Below are 12,213 nucleotides of genomic sequence, written 5' to 3'. Positions count from 1 at the left end.
GAAGGGGTAATACGAAGAGCAGGGATTAACATGAGTGGTACAATTTTCAATAAGTCCGTCCAGCTATTTGGTTTCGCCGACGACATAGATATTATGGCACGTAACTTTGAGAAGATGGAGGAAGCTTACATCAGACTGAAGAGGGAAGCCAAGCGGATTGGACTAGTCATCAACACGTCGAAGACGAAGTACATGATAGGAACAGAAGACAATGTGAGCCACCAACCGCGAGTTGGCATCGGTGGTGACGAAATCGAGGTGGTAGAAGAACTTGTGTACGTGGGCTCACTGGTGACTACCGAAAATGATACCAGCAGAGAAATTCGGAGACGCATAGTGGCTGAAAATCGTACATACTTTGGACACCGCAAGACGCTCCGATCAAATAGAGTTCGCCGCCGTACCAAATTGACAATCTACAAAACGCTCATTAGACTGGTAGTACATTACGGACACGAGACCTGGACGATGCTCGTGGAAGACCAACGCGCACTCGGAGTTTTAGAAAGTTCTGCGTACCATCTATGGTGGGCTGCAGATGGCGGACGGGACGTGGAGGAGGCGAATAAACCACGAGTTACATCAGCTGTTGGCAGAACCATCCATCGTTCACACCGCGAAAATCGGACGACTGTGGTGGGCTGGGCACGTAGCCATAATGTCGGACAATTACCCGGTGAAAATAGTTCTCGACAACGATCCGACGGGCACAAGAAGGCGAGGTGCGCAGCGGGCAAGGTGGATCGATCAGTTGGAAGATGACTTGCGGACCCTCCGTAGACTGCGTGGTTGGCGACGTGTAGCCATGGACCGAGCCGAATGGAGAAGACTCTTATATACCGCACAGGCCACTTCGGCCTTAGTCTGAATAAATGAACATATAGTACAGTAAGCTAGTTCGCCCAGTGTATCTCAGTTATCTCCCATATGTCAAAGATTGAATGGTAATGAAAATCGAGCCCTAACCTCACGTCCATCATCATTCCAGCCTAATACACATTAAACAATATCAACTTATCATTTGTTATCATGTTGGACCCTTTCATCAACATGGAGTAGAACTTTTGACGTCTATTTGGGCGCAGCAAGCAAAATGAACTAATTAGCATACCTGGAATCCCGGAAATCGGCCGTCAAATATTTCACAATGAACACCTCATCCTTTTTGCCATTCGAGCAAACCCTGAGCCAGCAACCCTGCTTCTCTCCTGTAAGCTGTTTGTATACGATCCTGTATTTCTCCGCGCATATTGTTGACCACGATTCTTGAGCTGCAGTACTCGATACAGGGGTTTAGTTTATTTTTTAGCGACTATTTGATTTTAGTGGAAGAAAAAATCCAAAAAGCTGAAAAATATTACGGATCAGTAAATTTTGGAACCGTCTTCAACGACAGCACACTACGACCTCAAATAATTTTGCACTCAAATCTATTCCCAAAACTTAAGAATTCTAAGCATTTTTGCTTTAATTTTGAGAATGCTTTGCTCAAGTGATTGTCTACGCCTTTGATCGTTCAACATCATTTTCATCTTCAGGATTGTTTATGTTGCATTTTCTCAGTTCACTATTATTGGTAGTTCAGATAAGATGTGATTAGGATGGCGTAGGATGTTGTCCCCATGGGTTCTCCCGATGCGTTAATCCATTTTCGTCATGGCATCAAGACCATCAAACAAGCCGATTCTGATATTTTTCTGACACCGCAAAATCGTGCCTAACCATTATAGACTGCAAGTAATTTTAGCCGCGGCCCTATCCTCCACACAAAACTATCCACTGTTGATTATGAAGTAATACCAAGTCAATCCAAAATCGTATATGATGCAATATAAGATGCTAAAGTGGAGGCGATATGCGTACATATTGTATGGGGAAGTACCTTTATGGCCTCCACTTTAGCATCTTATGTGACATCATATGCAATCTTGTGTTGACTGGGATACATATACTAGCGAAAAATACCCAGCTTTGACCGGGTGGTTATGTTGCAAATGTCATTAAGGCACTGAACTATTTGCACCACTGCACTCTAGATCAATTTCAGTGGGATTGTTTTGCTTCAACAATAGCTTACCCAAAATTGTATTTCAATGGTTTTTCACTTTTCCCAGTTGAATTCAGCTACTTTTTGTATATACAAACATTGCGGCCCTCATAACGAATCGATTAAGGAAAAATTCTTGCAAATTGGTAAACCCGCTTGCGAGTTAAATCGTCAGGAAGGAAATCTCAACTCATTTTTATTAAATAGACAAGACATTGAAAGTATTTGGAATGGAAATCAAAGCAATTTTAAATCTATGTCACTTTGGACTAACTCTTCACACTTGACTTTTCATTCTTCATACTTGACTTTTCATTCTTTATACTTGACTTTTTATTCTTCTTTCGACTGTCCGCCAAAGAAATTGGTAGTATCTTATTCTTGCGTCTCTTCTTTTTTTGCCTTTCTAGTACACTAAGTATACGTTAGGGAAGATCCATAAAGTACGTCACGCAAAAATTGGCGATTTTCGACCCCCCTCCCCCCTTCGTCACACTTTTTGTATTAAAGCTCTAAAATTTTTGTATGAGTCGTCACGCTGCTCGGAAGCTTCCCTTCCCCCTAGGAGCGTGACGTACTTTGTGGATGGCCTCTAATGGCTAATGGCAGTGTTGACCCGATTTTGTCACTCCCCGATTTTATCACGTCCCGATTTTATCACGTTTTCGACCCGATTTTGTCATTCTTTTTATTTTCGTAAATGGTATTTCAAGCAACATTGATTTTCATGAAATAACTTTCACCGCTTGTAGTTTATTACGAACGACTTCTGAGTACCTGGGAAATATTCTGTAAGCGATTTCGACAAGAAATAACGGGTACCGTTCATGCATTTGGTCTTTCCAAGGCATAAAATCTTCTATATATAATAAAAATGAAATGGTCTGTGTTCGTATCCGCATAACTCGAAAACGGCTGGATGGATTTTCTTCATTCCTTCAGCAAATATGTTCGTTATCGTTTCCGACGGGTTTATATGATATTTCCTCATGTGAAAATCATATGTAAAGTTGAGCAAATCGTGAAAAACTGAAACAAAGATTTGTATGAGAATTCCGCATTGGCAGTTCGCAGCGCGCATTTTCGCCTACTATGCAGGACAACGTTTGCTGTGTCGACTATAGTGATTCATATTTGTGAAATGAATTAAAAAATGGGAAATGTTTTTTTTCCAATTTTGTCACATACCCTGTTTTATCACTCCAAAATTCACCAGGGGGCGATAAAATCGGAATATTACTGTAATAATACTAATCACTTCAAATCCAAACTTTTGATAAAAGGCTCGGAGACCCATAGTGTTGTATACTAATCGACTCAGCTCGACGAATTGATGTGATGTTTGTATGTGTTTATGTATGTATGTGAGTGTACAAAAAAAAATGTATGTGAGTGTACAAAAATGTATGTGAGTACAAATAGTGTAAGCTGCGATCATTTTCTTCAAGTCACGTCAAGTACGAGACACTGAAGACGGCCTTACTTTTGAGGTCGAAATACGTATCTGTCAAGATACAATTAAGTGGTGGAATTTAATGGGATTGTACAAACTTGTCTTATGACAAGTGAAGACATTCCACTAAAAAGCTCAAAATAATTTTCTTAACGGATTATTCTGTTTTTTTTTGTTTGACATCGACATCACATCCCCCATTGAGACATTGTTATCATTTCTTGCATTCGTTTATTATCAGGCCAACACGATGACACTCTACGCTCTGAAAAAACAAAACAAGATTCGGTCTGTGTAGGGATCCAAAAATCCAAAACGTTTTTCAATAGCTTCATAATATGTGCAGAGCGTATCCGCTCAATCAAATAATCAATAGCCTATACCTAAAATATGTTGCTTTCAAAACATATCTACAAATTAAGGATACTTAAACATCTATAAATGATTTCCCACATCTGCGATGAATCATTTGATGGCACAACAAGTCAGCACTGTCAGAAAAGCCAACTCACATTTTCTAAAGGCCCACTATGACGCACATCCCTCCTCTCCGAAAAATGCAATCCATCCACGTTCGTATTCTTACGGACTTCGTTTTAATCCGAGTAATTATTTTGTTCGCACCCGCTTGCCGCTCATAAATCAAAACCAAACTGTTTCGTGCATGTACCCCGATGCTGTTGGTGTGCCACATCGAATAGTTATTTCCAATTTTCCCCCGTTCCATCACTCCGTAGTCAGTAGCATCCGCACCCCCCGAAATGGTTCTCTCCCATCATCCCTTTTTCTTTATTATTCTCAATCACTACTGTCCGCAGCGCATAAATTTCCCGCACATGTACCTCCGAGTCCGACTATCGCTAGACGTGCTTTTGTGCCAAACACACTCAAATAGGTTGGCAACGGGCACAGCTAAATGAATTCCCTCCTCAGCACAGCACCGGTCATGCCTCTCCGTCCTCTTTGAATCTCATCAAAATATTGCCGAACTTTTGTATCAGCTTAATCAGGATTGATCTCCCTCGCAATTTCAATATGCTTTACAGCCCACTAACGGGCGCGCCAGTACATGTTGGTACTTATGTTGGTGTATGTGTGCGGGTGCGTGTGAATGAGAGTGAAATAATCAGGACGGCACAAAAAAAGTAAACGCGTAACGCACAAAAAAACAATCCGCTAAAATTGCGAATTTCAATCCTTGATGCGGACAGCCCATGTAAAATAGCGCTTGGTGGGATCTATTTAGTCACTGTTCTGATGTTTGACTTTTGAACCATACAGTCATCGATATTAGGGGGCGTTGGTGTCAAATGCAACGAGTAAGTCCCGTGAACAATAAATAGGCGTTCAATAAATAGGATAACGCACGTGTTCGCACATTTCGATTGTTGGGGAAGATATGAAAGCAAACGGTACATTTAAAAGTTTTACTATTTTACTTCAACGTTTTCCTACATATATCTGATCTGATCTGTGCAGAACTTAGAGATCGAAAAAAATATGTAATTCAGAAAAAAAGCACATCACAATTTCCGCACGCGTGTTTCATACCATTCTCTTTAGCCTATCATTGCCCACCACTTTGGCCTGGTGATAAAACACTGACCCGGCCAATCAATGTGGATCCGGGGCAGCTCATTTCAATAATGAATTCCAGAGGGTCTTTTCAGTAATTATTTTACTCGGCCTTTGCAATGGTCGCTGGTTTCAAAAGGATTTTTTTTCTCGATCGTAGTCGTACAAAATAGGTATCTACCGCTATTTTTCATTTATCTATGGTTGTTGGTATGGCTATATTCTGTGCAATCATGTGGCACTATTAGTTTACTCGTGTTTTTCCAGAAATTAAATTTACTTTCAATGTACACTGAAAAGAGTAAACAAGATATTACAAAGGGGTGATTCATTTATTGCGTCCTCTACTTTTTGAGATTTTTCACCTCTATTTTTCCGCCTATATCAAGCTTTTTTTAATACCGAGTGTATGGATTGTCACAAAATCATTATGTCGTTAAGACCATAGAATTCTGTGAACAGCTCTCAAATTTCGCTTATTTCTTCGAGATCAAGGTGTGTTCATGGTTCGAGTTGTCGGATCCAATCTTCGCATTGAAGTCGCCCAAACAAATCTTGAAATCAACCTTCGGAGTTCTATCTAAGCCGGCATTGAGTTGACTGTAGAAGTTCTTTTTGTATTGCAGATCGGCAGCATTGGTTGGCGCATAACATTGGATTATAGTAAGGTTTCGAGCCCGTGTTCTAAATCTGGCAACGATTATCCTTTCACTTATCGGTTCCCACTTCATAACCACAAAGTGTGCCTGGGCACTTAGTAGGAAACCAGCTCCGCGATGCCGGGAAGCGTGTTTACCTCGTAAACCACAGTATAGCAGAATTTGTCCAGGCGGCATTCTGTGTTCTCCAAAGTTTGGCCAACGGACTTTACCCAGTCCCTGGATCGCAAACTTCATGCGGCGTGCCTCATTGGCAAGTTGTGCCAATTTACCCTGCTGGGCCTCCTTGTTTTTCAATATCGGATTTTCGAACAAATTGATGTTTCGGGAACAGTATGTTGTTGGCCCAAGGTTCCCTATCCACTGGGTTGAGGCTGCCATATTAGGTATAGCTTCCGAGGAAAAACATTTCATACTAAGCCGCTGGATGCCAGAACAGACGCTGTTGGAGACCCACCTCCTTGGTGAACAGACGCTTGATCAGTCGGGTCAAATTTAATTACAGTCCAACCCAACACCAGGACTAGGCTAGTGCGCTTTGAGCAACACATGGTCGCTTTGATAAGGCCTGCTTGCGGACACATGCAGCTTTTTATAAAAGCTCAACAGAGCTCACTGTCAAACCCTACTACATCCTAGGCAGACCCCACCAATATTATTCTGTTAGAGATAAAAAAGATTGTTGATGAATGTTGATGAATGAATAAAACTTATATTGTACGAGATTGATTCCTTTCGTCCTTTCGACCTTTTGTTCTTTTCAACCTTTGTCTCCTTCGATCTTTTGTCCCGTTCGAAGTTTTGTCCTTTCGACCTATTGTTCTTTTCTACCTTTGACTCTTTTGACCTTTTGTCCCATTCGTCGTTTTGATTTTTAGACCTTTTGCCCCGTTCGACGCTTTGTCCTATCGACCTTTTGTTATTTTCGACCATTTGTCCCTTTAGCCTTTTGTCTTTCGACCTTTGGCCTTTCGACTTTTTGTCCTTAACCCTATTTGAAAGGCTCAGACGTGTCAAAACACTTTACGGAGCCGCACACAATGTTGTGCAAAACAGGTTTTCAATAATTTTACGTTTATAAAAATAAAAATCACTAACTTGTATATTAACATTAATTAAAGTTGCAATCCTAATTCTATCCTCATCTATCAGAAATTGCCGCTCATTGCCGTAGTACATTCATACGTACCTTTCTGTATTTTGCTTCTTCAGGAGAGAGTCGAGAACTAAAGGTCAATTGCTTCCTTTCTCACTAGACGGTGCGATATTGTGCTTGATAATTACTGAACTACAAGACTGCAATGGTTCAGTAAAAATGTGTCCACTACTCCTACTTAACCTGGTTGATCGAACTTGCTAATAGCGCACCTCGTCATTTTGTTTTCCTAAAATCTTAAGCTCCTTAATTCTTCAATTCCTTAATTCCTTTATTCCTTTATTCCTTAAATTCCTTAATTCCTTAATTCCTTAATTCCTTAATTCCTTAAATCCTTATTTCTAATTCCAATTCCTTAATTCCTTAAATTTAATTCCTTAATTCCTTATTTCCACTAATTCCTTCAATTCCTTAAATTCCCAATTTTAATTCCCAATTCCTTAATTCCTTAATTTCCTTTACCCTTAATTCCCAATTCCTTAATTCCTTTAAATTCCTAAATTCCAAATCCTTAACTTCTAACCTTCTTAATCTCAATTCTGAATTCCCTAATTCCTTAATTTCCTTAATCTTAATTAATTCCTTAATTCCTTAATTCCTTAAATTCCAAACCCCAATTCCTTAATTCTTAATTCTAATTCCCAATTCCTCAATCTCAATTCCCAATTCCCACCCTTAATTCTCAATTCCTTTAATTCCTCAATTCCTGAATTCCTTAATTCCTCAATTCCTTAATTCCTTAATTCCTTAATTCCTCATTTCCTAAATTCCTCAATTCCTCGAATCTTAATTCCTTGAATTCCTTAATTCAATTTAACTCAATTCCTTAATCTCCAATTCCTCAATCTGCAATTCCCACCCCAATCAATTCCTTAATTCCTCAATTCCTACCCTAATTCTCAATTCCTTAATTCCTTAATTCCCAATTCCTTAATTCCCCTTAATTCCTTAATTCTTTAATTCTTAATCTTAATTCCCACCTCAATTCTTAATTCCTTAATTCCAATTCCAACTCTTAATTCCTTAATTCATTTCTTAATTCCCAATTCTTCACAATTCCTTAATTCCCTGAATCTCTCAATTCCTTAATCTCAATCTCCTTAATTCCTGGTCTTTAATTCCTTAATTCTTTAATCTCCTTAATTCCTGCAATTCCTCAATTCCTTAATTCCTTAATTCCTTAATTCCTTTAATTCCTTGTAACCTCACCCCAATTCCTTTAATTCCTCAATTCCCTTAATCTCAATCTTTAATTACCTCAACCCTCAATCTTTAATTCCTTAATCTCTAACTCCTTAACCCTTAATTCCTTAATTCGCTAATTCTAATCCTCAATCTTAATTCCTTAATTCTCCATTAATTTCCTCAATCTCCTCAATTCCTTAATTCCTTAATCTCTAATTCCTTAATCTCCTTAATTCCCCAATTCCTTAATTCCTTAATTCCTCAATTCCTCAATTCCTTAATTCCTTAATTCTTTAATTCCTTAAACTCCTTAATTCCTAATTCTTTAATCCCTCATTCTGTACCAATTCCTTAAACCTAATTCCTCAACTCCCTTAATCTCTTTAACCTCTCAATCCTCATTTCCCTAATTTCCTCAATTCCCAATTCCTCTTAATTCCTTAATTCCTAATTCCCAATTCCCTCAACTCTCCTAATTCCTTTAATTCCTCAATTCCTTAATTCACTAACTCATTCTCAACCTCTAATTCTTAATCTCACCTCAATTCATTAATTCTCCTAATTTCTCTAACTGTCAATTCTTTAATTCCTTTAATTTCAACTCTCAATTCCTCAATTCCTTAATCTCTTAATTCTTCAATTCCTTTAATTCCTCAATTCCTTAATCTCTTTATTCTGTAAACTTAATTCCTTAATTCTCATATTTCATTTCCTAATTCCTCAACTCCTAATTCCCATTCCTTAATTCCTATATTCCCTTAGCCCTCAATTCCTTAATCTCAATTCCTTAACTCTTAAATTCCTCAATTCCCTTAACTCTAACTCCTGATTCCTTAATTCCTTAATTCCTTCAATTCCTTTAACTTCCTTAACTCCTTAATCTCTTAACCTTAATTCCTTAATCTCAAATCCTTAATTCCCAATTCCTTAATTTAACTCCTAATTCTCAACCCTAATTCCTTAATTCCCCAATTCCTTTAATTCCTTAACCTTCCTTAATCCCTCAATTCCCCAATTCCCTCAATTCCTTAATTCCACCCTTAATTCCTCTAACTTCAACTTCAATCTTCAATTCCCAATTCACCAATTCCCTAACTCTCAATCTCTAATTCCTCAATTTCTCAATTCCTTAATTCCTTAATTCTCAATCTTCAATTCCTCTAATTCCCCTTAATCTCCACCCTAATCTCTTCTTTAAATTCTAATCTCTTAATTCCTTAATTCCTTAATTCCTTACCTCATTCCTCAATTCCCCAATCTCAACCTTCAATCTCACCCTTAATTCCTAACTTCCCCAATTAATCTCAATTCCCTAATTCTTAACCTGCAATTCCTCAACTTTGAATTCCTTTAACAATTCCCACTTAACCCCAATTCTCAATTCCCCACCTCAATCTCTAACTCCTAATTCCTCACCTCTAACCTCTTAATTCCCCAATCCCTAATTCCCCAAATTCCCCAATCTAATCAATCCTCAATCTCAACCTCAATCTCCTTAACTCCTCAACTTTAACCCTTAATCTTAATCTCAATCTAATTCCTCAATTCCTTAACCCCAATTCCTTAACTCCTTAATTCCTTAATCTCAACCTCAATCTTCAATTCAATTCCCAATCTCAATTCCCAATTCAATTCCCACCTCAATTCCTCAATCTCAATTCCACCTCAACTCCTTAATTCCAATTCCTGCAATCTCACCCTCACCCTTAATTCTCAATTCCCACCTCAATTCCTCACCTCAATTCCCACCTAACCTCAATTCCTTAATTCCCAATTCCAATTCCCACCCCAATTCCTTAATTCTCAATTCCCCACCCAATCCTTAATTCCCACTCTAATTCCTCAATTCCTCAATCTCCTCAATCTCCCCACCCTTAATTCCCCAATTCCAACTAATCTCAATTCCCCAATTCCTGCAATCCTTCAACCCCAATCTCAATCTCAAACTTCAACCCCTAATCTTTCAATTCCCTTACCTCAATTCCTCAATCTCCAATCAATTCCTTAATTCCTTAATCTCCTAACTTCCCCAATCTCAACCTCAACTTCAATCTCAACTTTAACCACCCTCAATCTCCAATCTTTAATTCCTCAATTCCCAACTCTCAACCCCAACTTTAACACTCAATTCCTCAACCTCTTTAACCCTCTAATTCCTTAATTCCCAATCTCCCAACCCCTTAACCTCAATTCCTCAATCTCTTAACTCAATCTCAATTCCTCAATCCCTTAACCTCCTTAATTCCACCCTTAATTCCTTAATTCCTCAATTCCTTAAATTCTCAATTCCTTAATCTCAATTCTCAACTCCCACCTGCAATTCCTCAATCTCTTAATTCCCACCTTAATCCTCAATCTCAATTCCCCAATCTCCTAATTCCTCAATTCCCACCCCAATCTCTAATCTGCAATCAACCTCACACCTCCACCTCAATCTCCACCTCAATTCCCACCCCACCTCAATTCCCAATTCCCCACCTCAATTCCCAATCTCCACCCAATTCCTTAATCTTAATCTCTAACTCTCAATTCCCAATTCCCAATCTCCTTAATTCCACCCTTAATCTCTAATTCCTTAACTCCTAATTCCTCAATTCCTTAATTCCCCAATTCCTCAATTCCCCACCCTTAATCTAATTCCTCAATCTCCCACCCTAATTCCCTTAATTCCCACCTTCAATTCCTTAATTCCCTTAATTCCTGCACCTTAATTCCTTAATTCCTCCTAATTCCTTAATTCCCCCAATTCCTTTACACCCTTAATTCCCTAATTCCTTAATTCTCAATCTTTAATTCCTCAATTCCTTAATCTGCCCCAATCCTTCAATTCCTCAATCTCTTAATTCCTGACCCTTAATTCCTGGCCCCTTAACCCCTTAATTCCCCAATTCCCACCCCTTAATTCCTCACCCCACCTCACCTCAATCTCTTAATCTCAATCTCAACTTAACTCCCCACCCAATTCCCAATCTCTTAACCTCTTAATCTGCAAATCTGCAACTCTCAACTTGCAATTCTTTAACTCTCAACCTTTAATCCCTTTAACTAACCTCAATTCCTTAATTCCTCAATTCCTCAATCTTCAATTCCTCTAATTCCTCAATTCCTCAATTCCCCACCCCTTAATCTCACCTTAATTCCTTAACCTGCAATCCTGCACCTCAATTCCTTCAATTCCTTAATTCCTCAATTCCTAACCCCCAATCTCCTTAACCCTAATTCCTCAATTCCCTTAACCTTAACTCAATTCTTTAAATCTCTAATCTCAATTCCCACCTCAATTCTCAATTCCCCAATCTCAATCTCTAACTCCTTAATTCCCCAATTACCTCATTCTCAATCTCTTTAATTCCCCAACTTTAATCTCCAACCTTAACCTGCAACCCTTCAATTCCTAATCTTTAACTCTCAATTCCCTTAACCTCAATTCCTTAACTTCTTAATTCCCTTAATTCCCTAATTAACCTTAATCTCCTTTAACTCAACCCCTAATCCTTAACTCTAACTTTATAATACCGATGGAGTGTATGGATTGGATCACAAAAATCATTGCAATGTCGTTATGACCATAGGTAATTCTGTGAACAGCTCTCAAATTTCCGCTGCTATTTCTTCGGAGATCAAGGTGTGGCTCATGGTCTGAGTTGTTTGATCCAATTCGCATTGAAGTCGCTCCAAAACAAATCTTGATATCAATCCTTCGGAGTTCTATATCTTAAGCTTCGGCATTGAGTTGACTGTAGTAGTTCTTTTTGTATTGGGTAGATCGATAGCATTAGCTTGGCGCATAACATTGGATTATAGTAAGGTTTTGAGCCCGTGTTCTAAATCTGGCAATGATTATCCTTTTCACTTATCGGTTCCCACTTCATAACCACAGAGTGTGCTCTGGGCAATTTAGTAGGAAACCAAAGCGATCCAAGTGGCGATGTTGGAAGCGTGTTTACTCTGTAAACTACAGTATAGCGTAGAATTTGTCCAGGGCGGCATTCTGTGTTCTCCAAAGTTTGGCAATAATTGATTTTACCCAGTCCCTGATCGCAAACTTCATGCGGCGTGTGCCCTATTGGCAAGTTTGTGCCAATTCTACTCCTGCTGGGCCTCCTTGTTTTTCAATATCGGATTTTCGAACAAATTC

This window comes from Armigeres subalbatus, chromosome 1 (assembly GCF_024139115.2).
Source record: "Armigeres subalbatus isolate Guangzhou_Male chromosome 1, GZ_Asu_2, whole genome shotgun sequence".
NCBI classification, from domain to species: domain Eukaryota; kingdom Metazoa; phylum Arthropoda; class Insecta; order Diptera; family Culicidae; genus Armigeres; species Armigeres subalbatus.
Note: the sequence above shows the minus strand (reverse complement) of the source record.